We start from the raw sequence: 19,391 nt of genomic DNA, 5'->3' as shown, positions 1-19,391 counted from the left end.
AATTGGTCTATTTCTGTTATTTTGAGAGACATTTCAGTTAGGCAATACTTCTTAATACCATTTTAATTTTATTTAGCATACAGCAAGGTAACAGGTTCTTCTGACCCAACAAGCCCACACCACCCAATGATCTAATCTGTACATCTTGGGAATTTAGGAGAAAACCAGAGCACCAGGGGAAACCTATGTGGTCACAGGGAGAATGTACAAACTTCTTACAGACAGCATCAGAACTGACCTCACGTTCATTAACATCTTTGTAAACAGATTCTTAATAAGGGAGATGATGTTTGCAAATTTTGATTTAGTTTCTACATGTTTTAAAAAGTCTTTTTTACATGATCTACAGGGTGCCATTCACAGTCACTTCAATGATCCTGGTATAAATGATTTTTGACAGTTTTCCAATAGCCCTCAGCAGGTATTCACAAAAGCCTTGTATTTTGAGAAGTCAATAGTTGACAAACCCAATCAAGTTACTGTGTAACAGTCAGTAGATATACCTCCAGAATGCTTTCCTTTCTCTTATATTTGTGCCAAAAAGTTCTATAAAGAGCACTGTAACTGACAGCAACTTCAGTTAGTGGAGGTTTATGATTTAATTGTTTCTAAAAGCAATCAATGACTCAGAGGAAGAGGCCAGTTATTTCAAATCTTTATCATTTTCCTTTATTTCCCCAAAAATCGGGCACAAACTATCTTTGTAGGAAATATAATTTTTATTTAATGCTTTATAGTAAACAATTGTTCATTATTTTAAATTGAGAAAACTGGTAGATTGTTTGCAAGCTGCCTCAATTTAGCCTTCAAGAGTTTTGGTTGCCTGGCATCATAATTCACATCCTTTCTGACCTCTGCCCATGGCTTCCCGTACTAGTTCAATTAATATTGTCAGGGGAACAGAGTCTGTATTTTGATTACCGGTAGTTATCTGACTGCTTCTGGAGTCAATAATAAGAATCAGCTCACTATCATCGTTTCCTTTTTTTGACAAGAGATGCTGGTGTGAAACTGACCGTTGGTTCAATCATACTACAAAATTTTTATTCTTAAATTTCTAAACTCACCCTATCCTTTCCAAGCACCACCCAATTTTTCAGTCACACCAGTATCAATGCCTTATTTCTGGACATGCTCAACACTTGTTACACCTGTACAATTCTCTCCAGTTCTGATGAAAGTTCAGCCTGAAACATTTCTATCTCCACAAATACTGCCTGACTTGATGCATATTTTTAGCATTTTATACCAATATTTCAGACTTTGAGCAACCATTGTATTGGGCACTGAATGTAAGACTTTAAAAAATCCCTCAACCCAAAGTTTCTAAGGAAATTATCTTATTAACAGTCTTGGCAACTGGCAAACAGCATTTTCTGCTTTGAAGGAACCCGCTAGTGTTTATATCAATACAGAAATAACATTGAGTAATTTCATTTACTAATAGTAATGCTTGTCAAAGGACAGATCATTGTGTTGGAATATTTAGCTCCAATGAAAATCACTGAACAAAGAATAAGATACCAAGAACTTCAAGAAGTAAATTTAACTACCTAAAATATTGCTACTGGACAATCTGATCTTTGCTATGACTGTAATGTTCAACAATTAGTATAGAAATGCCTATCAATACGAGTACAAGGTTTCAAAGGTACATTTAATGTCAGAGGTATGTATACAATATACATCCTGAAATGCTTTTTTTTGCAACCATCCATGAAAACAGAGGAGTGCCCCAAAGAATGAACAACAGTTAAATGTTAGATCCCCAAAGTTAAGCAGCAGCGAGCAATGATCTCCCCACCCCCCACTGGCAAAAAAAAAAGCTTCGGCACCCACCACTGAGCATTCAAGCGTGCAGCAAGGCAACAGCAAAGACAGACTTGCAGTACCCCAAAGACTACTTGTTCACCCAGTATTTAACATACCACAGGCTTGCTCACTTCCTAACAAGTGTTTGCCACTCAACTGCAGATTGTCAAGATGTGTTCTAAACATGGATACTGTGATATAAATGTTATGCTGAACGCTGTTATTCAGGTAAGTTCTCCTGTGACGGACTATAAATATTAACCCCAGAAGAAAACTAAAACTAACTTTTGTAGCTCTTCTGAATAGTTATCTGTCATATCCCCTCCAAAGCACAGCCAGTTATGTTGGGCTGGCTATACTATTTACATGCTCACTCAAGGCTCTTGAAGCAGGTAATATTTCCCAGTATTGTTATGGGACGAGATTCTTAAAGAAGTGTAAAGTTGTTGACTGTTAGGAAACTGACTCAAGTTAGACAACTCGCCAACAAATCTTAATTAATTCAAATCTTGCACTTCATTGTCTCTACACAAATGTAAATTTAAATAATGTTGACCCCCCCCAGGTCAACAACTTAAGTCATCAATGATAAGTGTTCCTTTTGTACTAATACTCACTTAGACCACCAGTCCAACATATAACACTGAAATATGGCCAAACAATTGATCCTTCTTCTCCCTGCTCCTGAGATGGGGACCTTCACTGCCATCTTTAAACTCCAGCATTCTCACTTTGCATCTGAGGTACATCATTCTTATTCTCTTTCTTTATCAATTCAAACAGGTGTGTTTTGATTTATCTGACCAGCGTATGTCAGTTTTTCCATTGGCAGAAATGGAACAACACTTTATTGCCTTTCTCCCAAGCAACAAGGATCAGAATAGTTCAAACCAGTTTAACGACAGTAACCAGTTGTTAGAACCAGCATACTTCAAGTCAATGACATAGACTGCCCTATTTATAAACTTGCATGTTCTAAAAAATTCTCATATCCAGCTTCTTATTTGGAAATGATCTCTAAATCAGCTGATTATCAGTAAGGGCTTTATTGTGTCCATTTTTAACTACTTTGATCCAGCTATTCCTGAGCAAAATCAGTTCACAAAATTGAGGTTGCACAGCAGTTTCACAAAAGACAGTCTCCATTCCTTTCACTGCATGGCCAGAACAAAGACATTTGGTTTGTAATTTTGTTTCATTTAAATACCAGCTAATATACTTTAATTCATACTTTCCTTTCCTATACTCTCCTGCTGATGCTAGCCCGTTACAACACAAAATGGGGAACACGAGGAAATCTGCAGATGCTGGAAATTCAAGCAACACACACAAAATGCTTGTGGAATGCAACAGGCCAGGCAGCATCAATGGGGAGAAGCGCTGTCAACGTTTCGGGCCGAGACCCTTCGTCACGACTAACTGAAAGGAAAGATAGTAAGAGATTTGAAAGTAGGAGGGGGAGGGAAAAATGTGAAATGATAGGAGAAGACCAGAGGGGGTGGGGTGAAGCTGAGAGCCAGAAAGGTGATTGGCAAAAGGGATACAGAGCTAGAGAAGGGAAAGGATCATGGGATGGGAGGCCTAGGGAGAAAGAAAGGGGGAGGGGGAGCACCAGAGGGAGATGGAGAACAGGCAGAGTGATGGGCAGAGAGAGAAAGAAAAAAAGGGAGGGGGGAAAAACTGAAAAAAACTAAATATATCAGAGATGGGGTAAGAAGGGGAGGAGGGGCATTAACAGAAGTTAGAGAAGTCAATGTTCATGCCATCAGGTTGGAGGCTACCCAGCCGGTATATAAGGTGTTGATCCCCCTGACTGTTTTGATTGATATTGAGATTCTGGAATAGGGTGCAAATAAGAGCCCTGTGTAAGGATTGCACCATCTCACAATCTAACCACCAAACTATACCATCAGGGCATCTCCTGCCCTTTCTCTGAAAGAGTCTGTGGATCCCATATTGGCTTCAATAGTCAACAAGAACCCAAACTACAGATTAAGGTGGTTTATGTTAATCAAATGAATATGAGTTACTTTAGTCACAAACAATAGAAAACCTGCAGAAACTGGAAATCCGAGCAACACACACAAAATACTGGAGTTTTGGGCCAAAATCTCGACTGTACTTTTTTCCATAGATGCTGCCTGGCCTGCTGAGTTCCTCCGGCATTTTGTGTGTGTTGCCATTGTTGGCCAGAAGAAACTACAGTCTGATCAAGGACAGGGGAAGCAGACAAGCCAGTTGTCTTTATTTCCCCATTTTGGATAATCTAATCAGCAACTGAATGTGGACACAGGAAGCTTCAGGTAATGATCTGCTAAACCTGAGACCATTCTCATACAAATATCCATTTGTTATGTAAGGGGTGTGGACTCTAAACTGATTCTTGACTCTGGGACAATCTAATCAGAGCAATAAACCTGAGACAATACGAGTGAATCTGCAGATGCTGGAAATAAATAAAAACACAAAATGCTGGCAGAACTTAGCAGGCCAGACAGCATCTATGGGAGGAGGAACTCCTGATGAAGGGTTTCAGCCCGAAACGTCGTCACTTCCTCCTCCCATAGATGCTGTCTGTCCTGCTGAGTTCTGCCAGCATTTTGTGTTTTTATTTTTTTTAATAAACCTGAGACCATTCTCAGAGGAGTAGCTACTTGTGATGTAAAATGGCAGACCTGCCGAAGAAGCAATGTGCAATCTCATTAGACTCTGCCTAGGGTCCCTCATTTAACTGGTTTGGACCAATCAGAGTATAAAGGCACAAATACACAAGACTGGGGTGGGCAGAGCCATGAAACAATGATGGTTGTAGCCCTGTACAATGACTAGTGAGAAGGTGACCTTGAGCCAATGGGATGAAGATCCAGTGTTTCAGTTGATGAAGAATAGTATAAGACTCCAGAGCTCCATGCACGCAGGGACAATAACTCTCCAGCAGCCAGAGACCAACCATTGCGGATAAGGAGGACCCCACAGACACGTGGAGATCAGGACTATGAGGAACACCCGGCCAGTGTAGACTCGTGTCCTGGGCAATACCTTTTCTCTTCATTGACTGTTCATGGAGTGTCAGGTGTTCTAGCAGGGTGCACACAGGTGGATAGAGTATGAACCCACGTGCTTTTTAGTTGAAATAATAAGTTACTTGTCAGTAAATACAGATTTTCTGTGTCTCACTGATCGTTATTGTAACACCATCACTTACTCTAGCCACACTCCATCCTTTTTTTCCCCCTCTCCTCCCTTTTTGGGAGGAATGCCATAAAAATGTACGTTCCTGCCCTATGGCACCACAATGTTAATTGTAGCACTCCACTGTCATTAAAGAATTGCAAAGATCTTACTAGGAATAACCAACCATGTGGAAACCCATTCATGCAGTGCACAAATATGCCCTCTACTTACACGTTTATTCTCATTTATACGCAACCTTTAAATCCATGATCATAAATGGCAATAAGGAAATCAGGAGCCTTTCCAATGTCCCATCCTTTAACTTTCACAGGGTCACATTCATCACTTGCACTCCATTTAGTGAATACATGTTCCAGGTAATGTGGCTGCCTCCTGCATGCATACATAGCAAGCTCTTTTCAAATTATATAGTGAACTTATAGAAGTTTCAGCTAGCCATAACTAATTCTCACTTTTGTGAGAAACATACATCCTGCAACAGAGCTGGAAGTCTCACACATGCAAGACTTCATTCTAGATAACTCTGGAACTTGCTTATAGAGATGAGATGTCAGAACTTACAGCAGCTTTGTGAGAAGTACGTGCCCTATTTTTAGAAGTTGCAAATTAAGTACATTATATAAATAATGCAACTAATTGAATCCTCCATCCTTTCTTAGAAAATTTTTGGGGTCTATGAAGTCATTTAAATACCTTCAATATCATACCACAATGTATCATCCACCACCCCTGGAATAAACTAGGTGAAATGTACAGCAACAGTGAACAATGAACACTTTAAAAAATTGTTATTAGGAAGGTATACTTCACACACAGACAGATCAGCTTTTTTTAAAAATTTACTTACTAATAGAATGGTGAAGTTGGAAAGTTTGGAATAATTTGAGATATTATTGGATATTTAGGATGTTGCCATTCAGGTGATCTAGTTCCCTTATTAACAATTATTGTGTTTCAATCAAAAGTGAGATTGGAGCTTTGAGAAACAGTACTTGTGTTTATGCTCCTTTGATCAAAACCATATATTCTTGCTAATAAATTGCCTTTCGTTAGCATCTCAATCAAGCTTTCAGAAAAATTGGAATGATTAATTTGTATTGAGTTTCCCTCTGATGTCAGTTTCTACAAATTAAAAATATGTGGGAATTGTCAATGAAGGATAAAATACATAGATCTGAAAAAGTCAGGAGATGATTAGGAGTAGTCAGCATGGCATTGTGCATGGGAGGGGAGTAATCATGTTTTATGAGCTTAATTGCTGAGGTGATCAAAAAAGTTGATGAAGGCAGGAAGGAAGACATGGTTTATATGGACTTTAGTAATGCCTTTGAGGTTCCACATGGTAGGCTGCTCTGGAAGATTGCAGGGAATCCAGGCAGAGCTGGCTAATTGGATGGAAGCAGTGGGTATGGTGGAAGAGTGTTTCTCATGACTAGTGATATAGTGTGTTTAGGTAACATTACCAAGTTAACCAGTTCTTCACATATTTTATCACCCCTGCAAAATGAAGCTATAAGGCTAGCCTGGTTGATGATATAACAGTAGTGTTCTCATCAAGACAAACTGAAAGAGATTTAGCCTCCCTGTGGTGGGAGAGTCTAAGACCAGAGGACACAGCCTCAGAATAGAGGGATGTCCACCTAGAACGGAGATGAGGAGAAATGTCTTTAGCCAGAGAGCAGTGACTCTGTAGAATGCATTGCCACAGGCAACTGTGAAACTCAGGTCATTGGGTATATTTAAAGCAGAGGTTCATAGATTCTTGATTATCAATGCATGAAGATGGAAAAGGGGAGAATGCAGGAGACTGAGGCTGAGAGGGAAATGGATCAGCCTTGATGAAATGGCAGAGCAGACTTGGTGGGCCAAATTGCCTAATTCTGCTCCTATGTCTTATGGTCTTATAGAGCAACACACACAAAATACTGGAGGAACTCAGAAGGTCAGGCAGCATTTATGGAGAGGAATAAACATTTATTTCAAGTCGAGGCCCTTCATCAGGATTGGAAAGGAAAGGTGAAGAAGCCAGAAAAGAAGATGGGGAGAGGGGAAGGAGTAAAGCTGGCAGGTGATTGGTGAAACCAGCTGAGGAGGAAGGTGGGTGTGTTGGTGGGGGAGGGCGGGGGATGAAGTGAGAAACTGGGAGGCGATGGGTGTAAGATGTAAAGGGCAACAGAGGGAAATGCTGGGCAGGTGAGGAGAAGAGAAAAAGGTAAGAGGACAGCCAGAATGGGAATGAAGAAGTTTAGGGGAGGGAGGAGGGAGAAATTACTAGAAGTTAGAGAAATTGATGTTCATGCCATCAGGTTGGAAACAATGTAAAGAAATTTACATTAACTAATCTTTCATTATTTGTTCTGCTAATTCTGTCCCAATCATTAATATTATATCTTTTACTGTGTTTCTGCTCACTGGCAAATCCTTAATGCACTGAATATTTTATCTTATTCAGAAATATATTTTATTCAGAATATTTTATTCTGGAACACTGTCAAAATTTACTATTCATGATTCTTTAACATATTCTCCATCACCAAATGGTTTTCCATGTTAAGCAACAATCTTTGAAACCTGAAGTTGGGACTACCTGAAATAAATGTCATCAAAATATTTGACTGCATTTTTTTGGTTGCTGATATCTCACAAAATATGTTCCTTTTGTTCTTGCTCACTTGTGTCACACAGCCACTGTTTAGGAATTGAACGGCTTCGTAATGCCGCTTTCCGGAGGAAGCCCTGCACACTACTGTTTTTGGAACATAAGATGCATAATGCTTTAATACCCTTTTTAATTATGGAAAATCTTTCACTCCACTGCTCTTGAAAATCTCTCTGCTGCTGAACAAGCTGAAAAGGGCACCTGCAATTTAAAAATGTCTTACTGATGAACATAGTTTTGCTCTTATCAATAGAATGTTCATTACAAAAAATATTCATGGAGGTCCTAAACTACATACAGTATTTATGTTATTATCACTGAATATCCAGTGTTAATTCACAAATGACAGAAGAAAAAAAATTAAGGAGAGCAAAGCCAGCACCAACTGGCCCTACCATTTACTATCCAAATAATGATGTGTTCACCAGCTCTGTGAAGATTTCAATACATCATCCAACATTGTGTGTTCTCACAACTATCTAGTTTGCAGATGATGCCACTGTTGTCAGACGCATTTCAACTGATGAGTCAGAGAACAGGAAGGAGGTAGAGGGCTGAGAGACATGACTTCATGACAACAACCTTTCTTTTAATGTCAGCAAAATAAAAGAGCTGGTCATTGATTTACAGAAGTGGGATAGTGCACGTTTCTGTATGTGTGAACCATGTTGAGGGTGGCAGGATTCAGAACTCTGTTATTCAAATAACTCTGTTATTCAAAACTATGTTATTTAAGTTCTTCAGTCAACATCACCTGTAGCCCGTCCTGGTCCAACCACACTGAAACCACAGTCAGGAAAGCTCACTAGCACCTCTTATTCCTCGGGAGGCTAAAGAAATCTGCTATACTATAATCAATGCACTGCACACAAAACGCTGGAGGAACTCAGCAGGCCTGTCAGCATTTATGGAGGGAAACAGATGAATTTACGGGCCCAGACCCTTCACAGGGACTGGAAAGGAAGGGGGCAGAAGCCAGAATAAGATGGAGGAGGGAGTAGCTGAACAAGCTGGCAGGTGCTGGCTGAGACTAGGTGAGGGGGAAGGTGGGTGGGTTGTGGGTATAATGTAAGAATCTGGAAGGTTTAGGTGGAAGTGATAAATGGCTAAAGAAAGTATCTAATAGGAGAGGTCTGTTGACCAAGGAATAAAGGGAAGGATGTGGAGAATCAGAAGGTGGTGATGGGCTGGTCATAAATGTGGCAGAGAAGAAATGGGGTGAGCAGGTAACCAGAATGGTGAATGAAGAAAGAGAGAGTGGGGGTGGAAACAGAGGGGAGTGATGACTGGACATTAGAGAAATCAATGTTCATTCCATTACGTTGGAGGCTACCCAGATGTCTGTCATCTACCACCCCCTCACCCATCACCCACCTTCCCTTTCACCTGGTTTCATTTATCACCTGTCAGCTTGTTGCCCCCTTGGTAAGGCAGCCTGCATATTCAAAGACCCTACCCACCCTCAAGATTCTGTCATCTAGCCCATCTCATGCAGAAGATACAAAAACCTGCTCGCTCAATGACATCTTCTGTTCAGCTGTTGTAAGACTATTGAATTATTCCCTTGGAAGATAATATATATACCACATTATAACCGTTCACTTTAAAGTCTGCCTACACTGCACTTTCTCTGTAACTGTAACATTTTATTCTGTACTGATATTGTTTTATCTTGGACTACCTCAATGCCTCTTTGTAATGAATTGATCTGTATGAACGTATGCAGGTCAAATTTTTCACTGTACCTCAGTTCATGAGACAATAATTAACTAATTTATCAAATTGCATAAGGAATAAGTAGTGATAGTAAGTGTTCAGTCCAGTTTTCTGATGGCCAAGTCTTAAAATGGGTGGGAAAATTAGGTAAGTGCACTAACAATGAAAATATTAACATGAATTCAACACTTTTGCAGAAATGCAGTCCTGTTCCATTGTCAATTGGCATCCAGTGTTCAAATGAATATCTATCCATTAAGAGGTGTTCAAATGAATGACAGTCTGCCTCATTTATTCAGCTCAAGTGCTCTGTCCCCATCACACTGTGAATATTACTTTTTTTTAGAGAAAAAAATGTTATTAATCTGTGTTCAGGTGCATTTTGTCACACCAGTACTCATGGTATGGTGAAGAAAGTTGTCAAAAGCTAAAACAGGATCCAAGTCAACTGGGAATGTGGGCACAATATCTGACTGGTTATTTCAACATGCCAACCATGCTGCTTATTCCAGTTCCAGGGTAAAGTGCTTGTCAGAAAGATTTATTACATTAAAAAACAAATTTAGTTCAGAAAGAAAATTAATTTGGCTCAGGAATCTCAAATGCTATCTGGGAGTTACATTAGCAATTGCTAATTTGTCTCCAGGAATCAAAACCGGTTTATTATGAAGTTCAACTGGTTTTGTGAGTATGATTTACCATGAGGTATTTTGAGCATGGACAACACAGTACAGTACATAATTTTTAAAAAAAATGTTATTTTATGCAGATATTTATGTGGAAGTCACTGAATAATTATTACTTAAAATGCTCAAGGAAACAGATGGATTATTTTGTTTCAAATAAAATTATTTATTTTCTATACTGTTTTTTCATTTTACTTTTCACTCTGTGTGAAGCACAGGATTTACTTTCAAGACTAAGGTGTAGTCACTGGTGATGTTTTCACTGTAACTATTTTTACAGTGTACCTTATATTTGTGGACTGTGCTTAATACTATTCAGCCCCTTTTTTTGATTTTCATCTGGATTTCTTTTTATATTTCATTTCTTTCCTCCATCCTTTCAGAATTTTTTTCCCTTTGGTCTTTATTACCTCTTTAAGCCTAATCCTGCACATGCTTAAAAACTGTGTTGATTTTCCAACAACCTCTGTTCCCAAAACAATGTGGAAAAATTGAACCCAATATTCACAGTGTGATAGGGACAATCACTTGAGCTGAATCATTTCAGCTTGAAAGAGGGAGAAGGAATCAGAATTTCTGGAAATACCCAAAACCTAAACCACACAAACCCTGCAGAATTATTGTTGATATCTCATGCATTTTATTGTAGTAATTCAATACATTGTTCTCGGACCAACCTATTCACTATGCTATTTAATTAATTCCAGTTGCTTACTCTGCCCCACAATCTTGTCAAATCTTCAAGTATTTTTCTGAGTCTGTCCCGACCATCAAACACCCATTTACACAAATCCCGTACTAATCCGATTATAATTCCCGTCACATTCTACTGTTCACTTACACATTAGAGGCAATTTTCAGTGGACAATGAACATACAAACCCACACACCTTTGAAATGTACGAGAAAAGTGGAGCACACCCCGGGAAAAACCACATCAATTTTGATTCTTTCTTTGCATCGGTTGGTTATAGATCCTTCTACTGCTGGAAACAGTTTCTCCAGACATATTTATTTCTACTAAAAAAAAATCAGGTATTTGACTACATCAAACCAATCATTTTAAACCATTTCTATCTCAACATAAGGATTGCCAGTTGCTTTAGTTTCTCTATATAACTGCAATCTCTCATCCATAGTTCCAGTTTAGGAAATCTTATTTGCATCTTCACTCCATTCTTGACATTTTCCTAAATTGTGTTATTTAGAAATGACCACCTGCAATCTCTCATTCACAGTTCCAAAGTTCAAAGTAAACATTATTACAAAAGTACACGTACTTCACCATATACAACCATAGAACATTACAGCACAGAAACAGGTCTTTTGGCCCTTCTTGGCTGTGCCGAACCATTTTTCTGCCTAGTCCCACTGACCTGCACCTGGACCATATCCCTCCATACACCTCTCATCCATGTACCTGTCCAAGTTTTTCTTAAATTTTAAAAGTGAGCCTGCATTTACCACTTCATCTGGCAGCTCATTCCACACTCCCACCACTCTGTGTGAAGAAACCCCCCTAATGTTCCCTTTAAACTTTTCCCCCTTCACCCTTAACCCATGTCCTCTGTTTTTTTTCTCCCCTAGCCTCATTGGAAAAAGCCTGCTTGCATTCACTCTATCTATACCCATCATAATTTTATATACCTCTATCAAATCTCCCCTCATTCTTGTACGCTCCAGGGAATAAAGTCCTAAACTATTCAACCTTTCTCTGTAACTCAGTTTCTCAAGTCCCGGCAACATCCTTGTAAACCTTCTCTTCACTCTTTCAACCTTATTAATATCCTTCCTGTAATTCAGTGACCAAAACTGCACACAACCCTGAGAATCATTTTCCTGTGGGCATACTCAACGAATCTATAGAACAGTAGCTGTAACAGGATTAATGAAAGATCAACTAGAGTGCAGAAGACAACAAATTGTGCAAATGCAAATATAAATAAATAGCAATAAATAATGAGAACATGAGATAACAAGAGTCCGTAAACTGAGATAATTTGTTGTGGGAACATCTCAATGGATGGGCAAGTGAGTGTAGTTATCCACTTTTGTTCAAGAGCCTGATAGTTGTCGGGTATTAACTATTCTTGAACCTAGTGGTGTGGGTCTTGAGGCTCTTGTACCTTCTATTTGATGACAGCAGTGAGGAAAGAGCATGGCATAGGGGTGGTGGGGATCTCTGATGATGGATGCTGCGTTCCTATAACAGTGTTTTTTGTAGATATGCTCAGTGGTTGGGAGGGATTTACCTGTGATGTACTGGGTTGAATCCACTATCTTCTGTTCAGAAAATCTCATTTGCATCTTCACTATGTTCTTGACATTTTCCTAAATTGTACCATTTAGAAATGACTATCTGGTTCAGCTCATTCAATAAAAAGCCATTAGTTCTGCTCAAAGCCACCCACTTTCACAGTGTAGCTGTTGGGACTCTTGATTGAAGTTGGATTTGTGGACTGTCACTCAGCTGATTGTTGCTCCCAGAACAATCATGCTCCACTGTTTGAATCCTTATGAACTTAGAATAGGAGATTTTTATTGGGAAGAAGCAAATTGGACAGAAGTATAACAGTTTAATTATCATTTTTAAGTTGAGCTGAATTAATGATAATTATCTCCCAGTGTTGTGTTTTGTTTTTAATTAGTTCAATAATGTTGAAAGTTCATGAGTTCCAAGAAATCCAAACACCTTGACAGCTTTGACATCACTGACAGCCAATAAACTTTGGGGGCCAGGTCTCAATGCATTTGCGGAGGGGGAGCCTATCATCTCCTCTGCATTGGGCACTGGGCCTCACTGATCAGCTGGCAGCAAGCTTCCAGGATGTGGCTGTGCCCAAGGACCAGGCCCAGATAACAGCAGGGGCTGAAGGCAGTTAACTGGCAAGCTCAGGCTGCTTACTGACAACTGGATGGTCTGGCTTTCTTTCCATTTCAGTGCTAAATGTTACTTTGTAGAGGCTTATTATTATTTCCTTTGTTTTGTGCATTATTCTATTAAAAATAAAGGCAATCATCCTGTAATCTAGTTTGTTGCCTTTTCAATTTGTCCTGCCTTCAAAAATCTAGTGTACTTTCACCATGCATCTCTCTCCATTCATGCATGTCATTTGAAATGTTACTTTTACTTCCATCATTTCTCCTACTAAAGCATATTACTTCTTCATTTGCTGTGTGCCTTCCCATCTTACAGGCCTCTTAATGTGCTCCTGGAATTTCAACACAAGTTATAAAAAAATTATCTTCTGTTTCTTTTTATCCCCACAAATTCAGTATCGCAATCTTTTTTTTTGTATAGTGGTTTGTGAATTCTGTAAGGTTGAATTTTTGCACCCCAAATGGCTGTAAAACAGATGACTTTTCATTGTTACATCCTCAAGTTTTGTATAGGATCTGCAAATATTATACTGCTAGAAACAACCAAATCATGATCCATCAAAAGGATCAGCATTCCTAACATCAATGAACGCCACAACATACTTTATAAACCGAGCAGACTGAAGGTCAGACCAGCTGCTGAACAGGAACGTCAGTGAATGTTTAGCTGATTGCAGGACAGACTGATTGCCGAAGTTTGTCTGAAGGCTGTTAGAGCAGTTTTCCTCCCCTTGGCTTATCTAAATGATATGGCTATTGCAAAGACACAGCTTATGTGACTAACCAGCAGGAATTTAAATCAGGCTCATAACTGCACTGTGGGAGCTTGATTCAAATATTATGATGCAATGCTTCTCTGAAGTTGCAGAGGCATACCAGACAATCCAAACCTAAAGATGTTCGTAGGTGTTTACGCAACCTGATGGAGCTGTAATTTGAGGTATAAATCTCCCCTCACTTGTGGTCAATCATAATTTTGTTTGCAGTGATGGGAGCTTGGTTTAGGGAGGGAAGATGGAGTTTTGATCGATTCCGATAATTCTGCATGTTTCCTGATAGAAACATAGAAAACCTACAGCACAATACAGGCCCTTCAGCCCACAAAGCTGGGCCGAACGTGTCCTTACCTTAGAAATTACCTTGGTTACCCATAGCCCTCTATTTTTCTGAGTGTTGCCTATATTTTCTGTTAAAATAATATGATGGGTTGCAGAAACCCAACACCAATGCTGCAAGGGAATCTAGATGTACCAAAACAATGAACCTGATAAATTTTAAAATAACCAAAAAAAAACCTAGAGAAAATGATAACATGTACTTTCTTGAATTTATGGCTCCACTATTAATTATTTAAAGTGTTCTGAGAAAATTACAGATTCATTTATAATAACTATAGATCTGGAAATTACTCTTCTATTTGAAAAATAGAATAACTTTTTTATTTCAGACAAGATGGCAGTATTAACTAGGAAGCCATGTACTAGCTGATTTAATGTCAATCAAATAAAACAGTGGAGTCTGTCATTAACAACAAAACTGATCAAGAAGATTCAATTTGGGTTTTAGAAGTTATTTACATTGACTAATCTAGTCAAAATATTCTTTAAAATCCAAATGTACAGTATTTTCAGCATACACTTTATAAAGTACAGTGATTATTAGCAAATTTGAGAGTGGGTGGAATTAGAAGCAGCCTTAGGGAACAGTTTGAAGCTAGAATGTATAGAGTAAGAAGGCAAGCAGTTTTCCACATGATTTACGAGAGGTGATTGATAAGTTCAGGGCCTAAGGTAGGAGGAGTCAATTTTAGAAAACCTAGCACATTTATTTTTCAACATAGTCCCCTCCTACATTTACGCACTTAGTCCAGATGTACTGAAGCATACAGATCTTGGACTTCCAGAAAGTGTCCACAGATGGGTGATTGATAAGTTCGTGGCCTAAGGTAGAAGGAGATGAGTTATACTGCTCTCGTTATATGCACATGCAGGTCAACTCTTTGAGTGATTATGCAGAAAGTTTGAAGTTAATAACTCATCTCCTTCTACCTTAGGCCACGAATTTATCAATCACCCAGCTAAATTATTAACTTCGAACTTTCTGCATCATTACTCAAAGAGTTTCACTGCATGTGCATGTAACGAGAGCTGTATAACTCATCTCCTTCTACCGTAGGCCACGAACTTATCAATCACCCCTCGTATATTGGTGCTCAATTTTTATCTACTTAGATCAACTAATCAAATTAGTGAATGAATACTCAGCTGCAATCCAAATGTGCAGATTACACTAAAATAGGAGAAATATCATTTCATATAGAGGAAAGTAAAAAAGTATTGAGAGGACAGATTTCAATGTGTGCAGAAGTGAAATCAGCTATTTTGAATCCCAGTGAAACAGATGGGTTTATTTTCTATTTGTTGATAGTTTGGAAATGACAGAGAAACAAAAGAATGTGTGTGTCCAATAAGGAATATTTATATCCAAAACACAAATATTTGGAGCTAATGACATTGCGCAGAAATAATCAAAGGCTAATTACATTTTTGGCTTTTCCTTGAGAGACCAGGAATAAAAAGCGGAGTGAGTTATGTTTCGGTAGTAAGGAGCTCTAATTGGAACCTGTCTAAAGCAGCATTTTTAATTCTGGAACTGCTAAGCAAGAGTATAGCATGGTCCAGATTTACCAAAACTGTACTTAAGATTATAGAATATGAATTAAAAAAAACAAGCTGAAAATAATTACATTGCTTCCCTTTCAAATTACAAAGTAGATGTTGGTCTAATGAAACATATTAAATAATATTATTTGATAGAGTAGAAGCAGACATGCTATTTCTTCTGGGAAAAGTATCAAGATTTAAAACCTTCATATTAAAGCTGGCCCATTAAGGAGCAATTTCAAAAAGCACTTTTTCAACTAATGCATACTCATACTCCTCACTTAACTAAGTCAAAAATATACAATCAAGTCCAGGACATCACACAGTCACCTAACTGTATGACTCCTGCATTTTTCATTTCCAGTAATGTCAGGAATTTCTGAATTCTCAGATATATATCACAATAGTCTGTAGTATGTAGGCCTCCATTAGTCTCGATAGACTGTGGCTTTGCACCTTGGAAATGTTCCAGGGCGCAAACCTGGGCAAGGTTGTATGGAAGACCGACAGGTGCCCATGCTGCAAGTCTCCCCTCTTCACAATAGTCTACTGCTGCACTGAAAGCACATCCACTCTGTGACCACTTTATTAGGTACGCATCTACACCTGCTTGTTAATGCAAATATCTAATCAGCCAATCATGTGGCAGCAACTCAATGCATGAAAGCATGCAGACATTTTTAAGAGGTTCAGTTATTATTCAGACCAAACATCAGAATGGGGATGATATATGTGATTTAAACGACTTTGACCACAAAATAATTATTGGTTTCAGATGGAGTGTCTCTGAAACTGCTGATCTCTTAGGATTTTCCAAGACAATAGTCTCTAGAGTTTATAGGGAATGGTGCAAAACACACAAAAAAAATCCAGTGAGCAGCAGTTCTGTGGGTGAAAATGCCTTGTTAATGAGAGAGGTCAGACAGGTTCATATTGACATGAAGATGACAATAAGTCATATAATCACGTTACAACAATGGTGTGCGGAAGCGTATCTCTGATTGCACAGCACATCGAGCCTTAAAGTTGATGGGCTACAGGAGCAGAAGAGCAGCACTTGTATGCAGTAGTTATTTTAATAGGGGTACAGGAGGAATGTAACAAAGTGCAGAAAAGTGTTGTAGTTACTGGAATTCTTTCAGCACCACTGGGTAAGGGTTTCTCCTCTCCGCCCACCATACATTAACTGCATCATCAGTCCCCTCTCCTCTCTTTTCCCTTTTCCTTCAGTTTTATCTGAAGAACTGAGAAATTTGAATGTAGTTTGGAATGTTGCTTGGTTTTGGTTAGGCAATTTTGTTAAGCAAATGCCGTGGTGTTCAGTAATCAAAAGAAAACATGAATTCATGTAAACTTGAAAATTGGAATAGAGTTCACTGAAAATGTGGTCTGCTGAGTTGTTCCGTTTGTTCATGGAGATGTTCCATTTATTGCCTTCTCTCTTGCTCCTCCATGCTTTGCAAAGACAGTCTGAGTCTAAAAGACTGAGAGTCTGCAGCATTAGGACACCATATTATATACTGAAAGACTCTGCTGTGTACTGCAAGGGCCCATCACTTCTGCACAAACATCAGAAATATTGCTTAAGGAATTCTTGCAAGCTATCTTGTTGTGAGTTGCATTATATACACCAGCATGCACACACCTTGTTCTTATCCTTATGAGAACTCCCACCACAGTTACAAAAACATAGTTCTCCACTCTATACAACCCTTGATTTTGGCATGAATACTTGTAATATGGAGAGTCTGGCAGACACCGACAGAATAAATGGATGAATCATTTATTGAGATACAGCGCAGAATAGGCCCTTCTGGCCCTTCAAGCCATGCCACCCAGCCTTCCCCTGATTTAATCTGAGCCTAATCATCGGAATTTACAATGACCAATTAACCTACCAACTGGTACGTCTTTGGATTGTGAGAGGAGACCGGAGCACATGGTGGAAACCCATGCAGTCATGGGGAGAATATACAAACTCCTTTCAGACCGCGGTGGCAACTGAACTCAGGTTGCCTGTACTGTAAAGCGTTGTGCTGACCACTAGACTATTGTGCTGTCCCAGTATCATGACTGGTTCTTGGACAAAAGGCAATGTCTTTCTTAATGAAGTGGTTCACACATTATCCATATATTCAGGAAGTAAACTCCTATGCGATTTTATTGAAGAGAATTAACAAGTGGTACCCTCAAAGCAATGCAAGTCCAGTCAGTATTACATTACACCACATGAAGGCCCATAATCCTTATGAAACCGTATGTCTATGCTACCTTAACTGCAAAAATAAATGGTGTAAAAAGCTGGATCAGGCAGCATCTTGTGGAAAGAGTAACAGTTAGCAGTTCAAGTCAAAATCCCATCATCAGAACAGAGACAGAGAGCAAATAGGTAGTAGAGAAGATGGATGAGAATACTAAGTAAATGGACTTCATGTGATCAGATTAAGTAACAGAGCCACTAAAAGTTCAGCTTCTTTGTGTAACATGTCACTAATGTTGTAAGTACAGATGTTATTGTATAGTCTGACATTTGGACAAGCTGAAATGACCATTCCTGAGGCAAATCTCTTTGGTAAATCTTTGATTTTTCTCTTTTTCAGCAGAAATATCTTTTCCAAATTCTGTAGGGTCACATTTCTCTTTCTATTTGCAGCTTTTATTATATAACATCTGAAATTCAATCATTAGGAGGTTGCTTTTCAGTGCTGCTCTGAAGCACTCTAAAAACAGAATATAGACTCTAGTTACACACACAATATGCTAGAGGAACTCAGCAGGCCAGGTAGCATCTATGGAAAAGAGTATAGTTGACGTTTCGGGCTGAGACCCTTCACCAGGACTGGAGACAAAAAGATGAGACAGAGTAAGAACTACCTTTCTTAATTATTTTTGATTATTTTACTATTCTCTTGATTAGTTTATGTTCCTTAAGAGTTGTTCCAAACAAGCAGCAGTCCTGATTAACCAATGGCCTAATTAACCAAATCCACATTAACCAAATCTATATTACTGATTTAACTTAAATGTAAGGGACATGATAAAGAAGTTGGCAGATGATATGTTAAGAAAATTAGTTGCGTTGTTGGTAGTGAGGAAGAATTTGTTAGAAGTTGCAGGTGGTCAGGGCAGAAACAGCAAAATGAATGTAATCCAGAGATGTGAGAAAATGCATTTGAAGAGGTGCAGCATGAGAAGGGAACATTCAACAGAGCCTTAAAGGTGGCAGGAAACATCAATAAGATAATTGAAAATATGGAATCTTTCCAAAGACCAGAGGCATAGAATGTAAGAGCAGGAACAGAGAGATTATGCAGTGTGAGTATTGTGTACAGTTCTGGTGGGCAAATAAGAAGAAATATGTAACTGCATTTCAAAGGGAATTTATGAGAATGTTGCCAGCTCTGCAAAATTGCGGGACTGAGTAAAGACTGGATAATCTTATTTTTGAAACAGATGAGACTGAGGTGAAACTTAATTTAGGGGCACAGGTATACAGGAAGCACCTATTCCCTGTAGAATAATTTAATTGTAAGAAAAAGATTTTTTGATTTCTGGCAAATGACTGGTAATTTTCATTTAATTCATTCTGTATTGCTCAAGCTCCTGATCAAACGTTTCACATTCTATATCGATAATAAACGTACCTTCCTGCCTAGACATGTTTCCATAGTTCAAGTAGCTTAACATGTTCTACATTATCTGTACCTCACTGTACAGTGGGGCACACGTCATGACTTTAATTAAAAGTAACATGGCTCTTTTTCAATTTTTACTGGTTTTC

General features: G+C 38.7%; 1 protein-coding gene across 2 annotated transcripts in view; it reads right to left on the bottom strand.

Annotated features, from left to right (window-relative positions):
* LOC140730440 (spermatogenesis-associated protein 7 homolog) overlaps window positions 1-19,391 on the bottom strand; it is a 114,979-nt gene that overhangs the window by 10,760 nt on the left and 84,828 nt on the right. The window lies entirely within an intron of this gene.

The sequence above is a fragment of the Hemitrygon akajei genome, chromosome 7, assembly GCF_048418815.1.
Source record: "Hemitrygon akajei chromosome 7, sHemAka1.3, whole genome shotgun sequence".
NCBI classification, from domain to species: domain Eukaryota; kingdom Metazoa; phylum Chordata; class Chondrichthyes; order Myliobatiformes; family Dasyatidae; genus Hemitrygon; species Hemitrygon akajei.
Note: the sequence above shows the minus strand (reverse complement) of the source record. Positions and strands in the feature narration are given on the sequence as shown.